Source organism: Dipteris shenzhenensis, chromosome 27, assembly GCF_047967505.1.
Source record: "Dipteris shenzhenensis isolate YYH24624 ecotype China chromosome 27, Dip_SZ_1.0, whole genome shotgun sequence".
NCBI classification, from domain to species: Eukaryota; Viridiplantae; Streptophyta; class Polypodiopsida; order Gleicheniales; family Dipteridaceae; genus Dipteris; species Dipteris shenzhenensis.
In genome coordinates, this window is record NC_141622.1 from 48,184,796 (window position 1) to 48,195,576 (window position 10,781).

The 10,781-nt window shown below is 41.2% G+C and overlaps 1 pseudogene; it reads right to left on the bottom strand.

Annotated features, from left to right (window-relative positions):
• Nucleotides 1-9,757, bottom strand: part of LOC147884414 (protein PPLZ12 pseudogene) — a 64,176-nt pseudogene extending 54,419 nt beyond the window's left edge.
• Nucleotides 9,758-10,781: the final 1,024 nt, after the last annotated feature.

Sequence of the window (10,781 nt, forward strand, 5' to 3'; positions counted from 1 at the left end):
GAAATGGCAGATATTTCTTGCCATTTCTTCCAAAGAAATGGTAGTTCAAGAACTAGTTGCCATTTCTTACTGCCATTTTTGCAAAAAATATGGCAATTTGAGAAGCTGTTGCCACTTTTACATAAGAAATGGCAAATTTGGAAATTGTGTGCCATTTGCTATCGCCATTTCTACCTAGTTTTGTAGTAGTGAACCTTGACAAGCTCTATGTGTTTGTCCTCAAGTAACTCCTTGACAAAATGGTACCTGACCTTAATGTGTTTGGTCTTTACATGAAAGACCGGATTCCGTGCTATAGTTGAATAGCACTCATGGAATCACTATGCAATGTCGATACACCTGTATGAATCCCCAAATTTCTCACTAGCCGATCAAGCCATATAGCCTCCTTGCAACCCTCTGTGGCTACAACATACTCAGCTTATGTGGTAGAGAAAGCAATGCACTTCTGTGCACGAGACATCCATGACATTGTACCACTTGCAAAGGTGAACACATAACCAGAAGTGGATCTCTTGCTATCCACATGCCCTTATTAATCGGAATCTGTGTACCCAAATACATGCATCTCTCCTTTGCCAAAGTAGATACACACCTCCTTGGTACCCTTGATATACCTCATGATGCACTTAACTGCCTCCCAATGCCTCTTTCCTCGATTAGCCATATACTGGCTAATAACTCCCACTGCAAATGCAATGTCTGGTCTAGTAGCTATCATAGCATACATAAGGCTCCCAACCGCTGATGCATAAGGAACCTTGGCCACCATGGCCCTCTCCTCATCTAATTTGGACTATCTACCTGACTCAGTTTCACATATGGAGGAAATGGAGTACTTACTGCCTTCCCCCCCTCCATATTGAAACACTGCAACACTTTTGTAACATATGCCTTCTGAGGAGTTTCCTACTCCAGTCACGCATGATGCACATACCAAGAATATGAACTGTAGGTCCCAAATCCTTCATGCCAAAGGCCTCATGCAACTTGGCCTTAAATGCATCAAGCTCATAAGTGTTCTTGCTAGCCAATAGCATATCATCCACATAAAGTGCCAATAGTATCAGGCTATTATCCTTAGCCCCTATATTGTAGAGGTAGTGATCAATCTCACTTCTTCTAACACCTTGGGATTGAATGAATGCATCAAACTTGTGATACCATTCTCTAGGTGCTTTCTTAAGGCCATAGAAACTCTTTTTTAGCTTGCAAACCAAATGCTCTTTGCCCTTTTCTTCAAAGCCTTCTGGCTATACCATGTAAATTTCCTCATGCAAATCTCCATGCAAGAAAGCTGCCTTGACATCCATTTGCATAAGCTCCATATCCTCTATTGCCACAAGTCCAAGTACACATCTAAGTGTGGTCATCTTCCCAATTAGAGAGAATATCTCATCAAAGTCTGCACCCTTCTCTTGCTTGAACCCTTTAGCAACCAAACGGGCCTTGTACTTAGGCACATCATCACCTGTGACCATCTTGTAGACCCATTTACATGGCAATGCTTTCTTTCCATGTGGAAAAGAAACCAAGTCTCAAGTCTTATTCTTTATGAGTGCACTCATCTCTGATTGCATAGCATACTCCCACTTGCACAAATCCTCGTGCATCATAGCCTCTTTGTAGCAAGAAGTCTCCCCGCAATCAGTAAGCATCACATAGTCTACCCCTGGAATAAATCTCTCAGGCGGTCTAGACACTCTAGATGTTCTTCTCAAGGGCATTTCAGCTTGCTATCCCGCTTGCATATCAGCCACATTTGGCTCATCATTGCCACCAATGGATGATCCATCATCTGCGCTTGATTGTGTACCTATGGGAGTACCTGGTGGCACCATTTCTTGCACATTTGGTGCATGGAAAACTTGCTGTCTATCAACATATGCAGATGGATTCACATCTTGGAAAGTGATTCTCCTCATTTCCACATCCCTCATGGGCGTCTTATGCATTTTCTTCTCATTTAAGACCACATCATGGCTTCGTATGATTTTCTTTGCTTCTGGATCTCAGAGACAATAGCCCATCTCTCCACTTTCACCATAACCCAGAAAGATGCATTTCCTAGACTTAGGATTTAGCTTTTTTCAAAGCTCTTTTGACACATATGCATATGCCTCACACCCAAATATATGCAAATGATAGTAAGAGGGCTACTTGCCACTCCATGCTTCTTTAGGAATACCACCATCCAAACTCCTACTAGGTGATCTATTGATCACACGCATTGCAGTCTTCATTGCCTCAGCCCAAAAACCACCAAAAAGACTTGCATTGGAAAGCATATATTGCAACCTTTCTTGAATGGTGCGTGGTTCATCTGTTCTACAACTAGATTCTACTCTGGAGTGTGAGGGGATGTAACTATTGACTCCAACAATCAAACGCCATGCAAGTGGCTTTGTAACTATTAACACACTAGTACTACTGCAACAATGTGAACAAGTATTATACATACATATAAAAATACTCACTTTTAAAGATTTGATACCTTCGATGTAAGGAAAATAACATGATTGTATTTGTGTTTGAATTAGGTTGTCTATCAACCAATGGTGGTGGATAATAATAGGTGGTGGCATGTTATACCTATTATGCCACGTTCCAAAGTGATGTATAGTACATTTACTAATATGGAACATATGGAGGATTATCATGGCCATGGAGGTGATGATGATCGTGATACGAGTGAGGAGGATGATCATGAGATAGGAGATACATATATTGAGGCCATTACCCATGAGGACAAGCCTACCATTGGTGATGCTCATTTCGATGAGCACATGAGTAGCATAAGTAGTAGTGGGTTGAATGTATTTGTAGATCTCAACATTGGTTTGGATTTTGAAGTAGATAGTTTGGCAAGCGTTGATCTCATTGAGGATGAGATTGAACCATAGCCCATCATTGATATTGGTTGGAAAAACTATTTTACATATTGTCTCATTCTCCTCACCTCACTTAATGTTTGTATATGTGGGTTTGCCAAAAAGCATTGATATTTTTGTTAGAATTACGTGCAGTTTGGTAATCATGGGCAATGTTTGGAAAGCAATGATGTACATTTATCAGCCTGCATTGAAATCTGACTTTCTATATTCTCTATTTTGCATCTAAATCCACATCCAAATCTGTGTCTAAATGCATGTCTAATTCATAGTGCAGACGCGCTAATAGATGTGCAAATAAATGTGCTATTAAACGAGCTATTAGATGCGCTCGTATTTTTGCTATTCTAGCAGTGCCTATAGACACGCCTACTATTTTGCACATCTATCAAGCGTGTCTATAGTTGCTTTGTCTTGTTGTAATGGGACAAACTTTTCTTTGTGGAAAGAACAGATAAGGGATGTGCTTATTCAAAAGAAGCAGATTAATCCCTTGGCAGGGATTGAGAAGCTAAGCTTGCAAATATGTCTGATGATGATTGGAATGAGTTCGATGCATTAGCAAAGTCTACTATTAGACTTCTTGTAGAGTCAATTTATTTCACAGTAGTAAATGAGTAGACCGGAAGATTTGTGGAAGATAATGTGTGCCACTTATGAGAAGAAAACTACCTCTAATAAAGGTTTCCCTCATGAAGAGGTTGTTTGAGCTGCAAATGAAGGAAGGGGTCTCCATGCCTTCTTACTTGAATGAATTCAATATTATTTTCAGCCAAGTTCAGGCTCAGAATATGAATTTTGATGCGGAGACTAAGGCAATATTTCTCTTATGGTCATTGCCATCCTCATGGGATACCTTTCGTACAGCTGTCATTAAATCTGCACGTGGTGGAGTACTAAAGTTTGATGATGTTGTGGGTAGCTTGTTGGCCGAGGAGATTAGATGGAAGTCTATGGATGGCAACAAGCTCAAGGGGGTCACTATGTATAAATCCTCTATATCACGTGCATTCAAGGCCTATTTTTAAAATCCCTTATTTATAAATTTTTCATTAATAAAATGTACCCCTTTTCTATACAAATCTGTAAATTTTTTCCAAAACTATTTTAAATAGTCCGTTATGTATATTTATTTCTGTAAATTTTAGAAATAAAAAATATCCTTCTGTTGAACTCACGTGATAGGGTTACATATGATGAGTGACCCCCCCGAGGCAACAAGTAGGATGCATCCTTAAATGTGCAAAGGGGCAGATCATAGTTTAGGGGGAAGTCCCAAGAAAGAGGGAAGTCTCATAGCAAATCCAGGGCATGGAACATTGAGTGTTACCACTATGGCAAGAAGGGCCATATGAAAAGGATTGCTACAAGCTAAAAAGAGAGCAAAAGGATAAGAAAAAGAATGCAAATTGGTGTGCAAATAAGAAGGAAGAGAGTCCAAGGGAGAACAAAGGAAAAATGAAGATCAAGGAGATTAATGCAGTCACTGATGATGGTGACAATGACATTCTCCTTATGTCTAGTCTACTTACAGGCTTGCTTACCACTTCAGATGATGCATATTCCTAGGATTGGATTTTGGATTGCTTTATTCCATGTTACTCTCCATAGGAAATGGTTCTCCACTTATGACAATGGAAAGATAGGTTGTGTGCATCTTGGAAATAACTATGCATGTGGCATAGTGGGAGCAGGTGACATAAAGTTTTCTTTTGCAATGGGTCTGCATTTGTTTTGAAAAATGTGAGACATGTGCCTAAGTTGACCAAGAGACTTATTTCAGTGAGTTAGCTAGATGATGCTAGTTTTCAAACCACTTTTGGCTTTCAGAGTTAGAAAATTCAGAAGGTGGTTTTGGCCAGGCGTGCCAAGTGTGGGACTTTGTATCCCTTACATGTATCAGGGGTGTCTAATCATGTTGTTGCAATAACTGAGTAGCCAAGTACTTCTTTGTGGCATTGTAGGTTGGGGCACATGAGCCAGAATGGAATGAAACTCTTCTGCAGTTTGGGTTATGTACTGCATTTGAGTTTCTCTAATTTTGAATTTTGTGAGCACTGTCTCTATGGGAAGAAGAATAAATCAGCCTATAAAAAAAGGGGAAATAAAGAGCTTGAAAGGCTTGATTTGGTGCATTCAGACGTATGCGATCCCATGCCTACACGGTCATTACGCAGGGCTGAATACTATATGACATTCATTGATGATGCAACTAGGAAAGTGTGGGCTTATGCTATAGCTTGGAAGAGCGATGTGTTCCAGGTATTTAAAAAATGGTTGGCTTTGGCTGAAAATCAATAAGGTAGAACGCTTAAATGCCTACGGACTGATAATGGTGAAGAGTATATCTCTCATGACTTTCAGCATTTCTGTGATACACGTGGGATTAAGAGGGAGACAAAGCCACTTGCATGGTGTTTGATTGTTGCATTAGGGCCTCTTTCCACCATGTCTTTAAACCACTTCACATCCAAAACATACACAAAGGAGCATCAAAAGTCAAGCTTAATAATATCTTGGATGATGCCACAATAATCATCCATGGCTACATTGGCTTCCTCAAAGCTAGTAATGATGCCACAATCTTGTGTGTTTCTCTTATCATCAATTCGTTGTGTTTGAAAATGCTTGCCCTCACACCATATAGCATTGAACTATTAGATATTAATGCTCCACTCTCGTGTAAGCAGATGCGCTATGTTCTATTGTCTGCAGTGTAAGTGATTCTGTCATGGCGTTAATTCAACATGTCACCACAGTAGAGGAGGCATGGATGGTCTTGAAAAATCAGTACGAGACCACGAATCAGATGCAGATTCAGAATCTGGAGACTCAACTCGCGAACGAGAAACTGTCTGAGTCTGAAACGGTAGAGAAGTTCATCACCAGGGTGAAGAATTTGTGCGATCAGATGACTGCAATTGGCATCACCATCACCACTGAGAATCTAGCACCAAAGTGCCTACAGATTCTCCCACCAAAGAACGATGGTCTTGTTATGGCACTGAATAAAACAGAATAGAAATCCACCCCTCAACTTTGAGGATTTCAGCGCTATGCTTCTGAAGGAGGAGATGCATCAAAAGATGAGGACAGGAGAAGATTCAGCTTTCTTGGTTGGATCAAAGAAAGGTAAGGGTAAGGACTCTGGTAATCCATTTTCTTTTGATGATAAAAAGAGAAAGAAGAAGATCAAGTGCTTCTATTGGAACAAGGCAGGGCACAAGCAGAATGAGTGCCAGAAGAAGATTGTAGATGAGAAGAACGGAGTAAAGAAAGAGTCCAGCAATAGTGCACAGGCAGTACCAGTAGAGCTATTTGTAGCAATTGAAGAGATTTGCACGGAGGCAATTCATGTACCTGTGGATGAATCTTGGATTATTGACAGTGGTGCATCACGCCACATGACCAGTCATAACGATTGGTATACCTCTCTACATCCGGTAGGGAATGACATCCTGGTAGCAGTTGGCAATGATGCAAAATGTCCAGCAAAAGGAAAAGGTACGATTGCTCTCAAGTCAGATGGGGTTGTAAAATAGTTGTTCAATGTTCTTTATGTGCCAGATATCAAGAGGAACTTGTCCGTTTCTACGATCACGGATCGGGACCTCAAAGTTCAATTCGATAAGAATGGCGCACAGATTTTGGATCTTCAAGGGAAGGTATTGGTAAAGGTACACTGTGCAACAACATCTACGAACTCTCAGCTTTCAGTGCTCGAGCTGATGTGAGCAACACTAAGCTGTGGTATGAGAGGTTTGGTCATCTAAACCTTAGTTCTTTAAAGGAGATGCATAAAAGTCGAATGATTGTAGAACTTTCAGAAATTGTGGATCTGCCCAATGTATGTGAAGCTTGCATGATGGGTAAGCAGCATCGGCAGCCCTTTTCTAAAGATGCCAGTAGGGCAAAGGCTCCTCTAGAGCTCGTTCACGTGGACCTCTACGGAAAGATGGAGATGGAAGCTTTGGGTAGTTCCTACTACTTCATGACACTAATCGACGACTACAATAGAAGGATATGGATATACTTCCTGAAGACTAAAGAGGCTTTTAGTAAGTTCAAAGAATGGCATGTAATGGTCGAGAAAGAAATGGGGAGGAAGGTGAAGAACTTGAGATCAGACAGAGGTGGAGAGTTCACATCAAGTGAATTTGAAAGTTACTGCAAAAGTCATGGGATCAAGAGGCAGAAACCCCCGCCACATACATCACAACAAAATGGGGTAGCAGAGCACAAGATGTGCATCATCTACAAAATGGGCAGGATTATGATGAAAGGGAAAGATTTGCCAAAGACTTTCTGGGCTGAAGCATGTAACATGGCAGTTTACATTCTGAATCGTAACTACACGAAGGCTGTGAACGGGGGATGACTTGACTATAGGCCTTTTCAGGTAAGAAACCTTCAGCTGCACATTTCAGAGTTTTTGGATGTGACTATTTTGTGCATGTCCTTGATGCTAATAGGACCAATGGGAATTGAAGAGCCGGAAGGGCTATAGTGAAGAGGAAAAGGGTTACCGTCTCTATAATCCTATTACCAAGAAGGTAATAGTAAGTCGCGATGTGGTCTTCTCAGAACAGTTGCATTAATTGGAGGAGGATGCTTCCTTTCCAGACAACCAAGACCAGGATATCCATCTAGTACAACCACCAATAGTAGACCGAACTCCCTCAACGGTGCTTGGGAGGATTCAAGATAAAGAAGAGGAAGAAGAGCCTGCAGAACCACAATGGAAATGGCCATTCTCGAAGTGGGTAAAGAAACTTTTGGATGGCAGAGAACCTCTAGCCATTGAGAAGAAACCATCCAAACACCACCGGTCTAAGAGATTAGAGGAGCCAAGAAGGGCGCAGGAACACTTGGTCAACTACGCTTTGATGACAGAGGTGATTCGTGCTGAAGAACCCAAGTGTCTTGAAGAGGCATAGGGTGATGATAGGTGGATGGAGGCTATGCAGTCGGAGTATGGCTCCATAATGAAGAACAACACTTGGGACCTTGTGGATCGACTACCAAAATGCAAGGTAATGGGCTCCAAGTGGGTGTACAAGGCCAAGTACAAGTCCGATAGCATGGTGGATAAGTACAAGGCTTGGCTCATGGCAAAAGGATTCGCACAGGTACATGTGGGAGTGTGTCTATAGACGCATCTGAGAGCGCATCTAAGAGCACGTCTATAGACATGTCTACTCTGTTTTTGGAAACAAATAGCCGCGTCTATAGATGCACTGTTATACGCGAAGATAGATACACTTTGTTATTTTTCCCTAGCTTGGCCTTCCCTTCCCTTCCCTTCCCTTGCCTTCCCTTTCCTTTTCTTTTTCTTTCCTCTTCCCTTTCCCTTTCCACTTCCACTTCCAAGAAAAGGATTGCATATTGAATGATGGATATAAGTGATTGCATGAATGAAGAAAGGGATTGCATGAATGATGGAAAGGGATTGCATGATTGAAGAAGGGGATTGCATGAATGATGGAAAGGGAAAGCATGATTGAAAAAAGGGATTGCACTCTATATTTTCCTCTCTTTTTCCTTCTCTCTTTTATCCTGTCCTTCCTGTTGGTAAACTGAAAGGAAAGCATAGAGTGAACACAAACTCAGAATACTTGCATATAGAATGAAGAAGAGTGAGGTCCTTATGTAGGCACCTCTTACATGCTCACTGACATCACTGATGACTTCAAAGCTCCACAATCATCTCCTCAATCTGCTCCTAGATTCTCTCAATCATCCTATGTGGCTTCAAACCACCTAACTGTGCTTATGGGCACCTAACTGTGCCTCTAGCACTCACACATAGAAACCAAGGTGTGCTTGAGGCATACACCTTGAGATATCCCAACAAATCCCCCCTCAAGGGAATGCCTCAGGCTATGTCAAGGATACAGCTAGTACAAGGTGTCTCATGCCATCTCATGGTGGTCATGGATCTATCAATGGCTAGGATCTCAAGCTAGCAAGGGTTCCCATGGGTGTAAGGTAAACAAAAGGGATACAAAAGACCTTCCAATGGTTATCTCCCCTGCATGTACATGCACACAATGTCTGCAGGAGGTACCATGGAGCAAAACACATACACATGGCCTACATCATAAGGTGACCAGAGGTATTTACAAAAACACACAAAACACAATAGTTTATTTCATTCATTTTGGAGGACTATCCAGGCTGAGTACCTTGACTCAACATAAAAAGAGAGATCTAGAGCATACATAGAGATGATTTAAAAAGCATAATCTTCAAAGGATGCCTCATCTTGTGGAGGCACATCAACTGAAAGTAGATTGTCTTTGAAGTTGCTTCCTTTTTGGCTTTGCAAAGAAACATTGCTGTCAACTTTGGGCTGTGTGAGCATCACCATGTCCATTACATCTTTGGCAGTTGTACCATAGAAACCACTAGAAAAAGTAAGAACACTTTCTTGAAGACCATCCGTTATAGCTTGGCGCTGCTGTGCGACACCCATACTAGCTAGATACTTGGACTTTGCTTCATTTTTTGCCCATTTTACTTGGAGAATCTTCTCAGAGTCTCCTTTATACTCAGATGCCACTCGTAACCTTTGAGCGGCATTGATTTCATTCATAGCCTGCCTGACTGCAACATCTGGTATGATATCAACTATCAAAGTCTGTTCTATGCTGTAACCATATGCACCCATCACCTTCTCAAGCTCTTCTGAGACAGCTTTAGCAACTTCACCCTTTTGCTCAAAGAGATAATCTAAATTCATTTTCGGTACACAGGCTCTGACAACATCAAACACATATGCTTGAATTTGTTCTTTTGGATTCTGAAGCTCATAGAAAGCATCATCAGCATTTTGGCAAATAATACGATATTGGATGGAACAAAGTACTTGAATAAATACATTGTTTTAGTCTCAGTGTGCACATCAAGATATTGAACGTGCACAGAAAGAGTGCCAGCAAGCAATTGTCCATGGAGTGGATTCAAGATGTGAAGGCCTGGCTGTGGGTAGAATACTGTGAACAGCATCGCAACCTTTCCATATCAGAATCAATCTAGATGGAAGGGTAACTACAGAATATGAGTCTCTCACATTAGCAATTGATGTATAGAACCTCTCCTAGCATCTTCTGTGACATTTAACTATATGCAAATCTTCTACGGCAGCCTTCAAGCTATAGAAATTAGAGGTTGTTCTTGTTGCAAATGGAAGAAACCCATCCGCTGACTCGAAGTAAGCTTATGTCAAAGAGTGTTGCAAGACCTAAGACTACAGACTTGGCAAGAGAAAGAAGAGGGAGAGAGCCACGAGAAGAATGACATCGAGCTCGAGGAGGATAGAACCGCTCTGATACCATGTTGGTAAATTGAAAGGAAAGCATAGAGTGAACACAAACTCCGAATACTTGCATATAGAATGAAGAAGAGTGAGGTCCTTATGTAGGCACCTCTTACATGCTCACTGACATCACTGATGACTTCAGAGCTCCACAATCATCTCCTCAATCTACTCCTAGATTCTCTCAATCATCCTATGTGGCTTCTACCACCACCTAACTATGCTTATGGGCACCTAATTGTGCCTCTAGCACTCACACATAGAAACCAAGGTGTGCCTGAGGCATACACCTTGAGATATCCCAATACTTCCTTCTCTTTCCATCTCTCTTTTTCTCTCTTATCTCCTCTTTTTTTCTCTCTTTTTTTCTCCTCTCTTTTCCTCTATTTTTCTCTCTTTCCTTCTCTGTTTTATTCTCTCTTTCCTTCTCTTTTTGTGGTAATTTTTCTCTCTTATCTCCTCTCTTTTTCTCTCTTTTTTGCTCCTCTCTTTTCCTCTCTTTTCCTCTCCTTTCTCCTCTCTTTTATCCCCACTTTCTCTCTCTTTTTCTAGACCTCTCTTTTCCTCTCCTT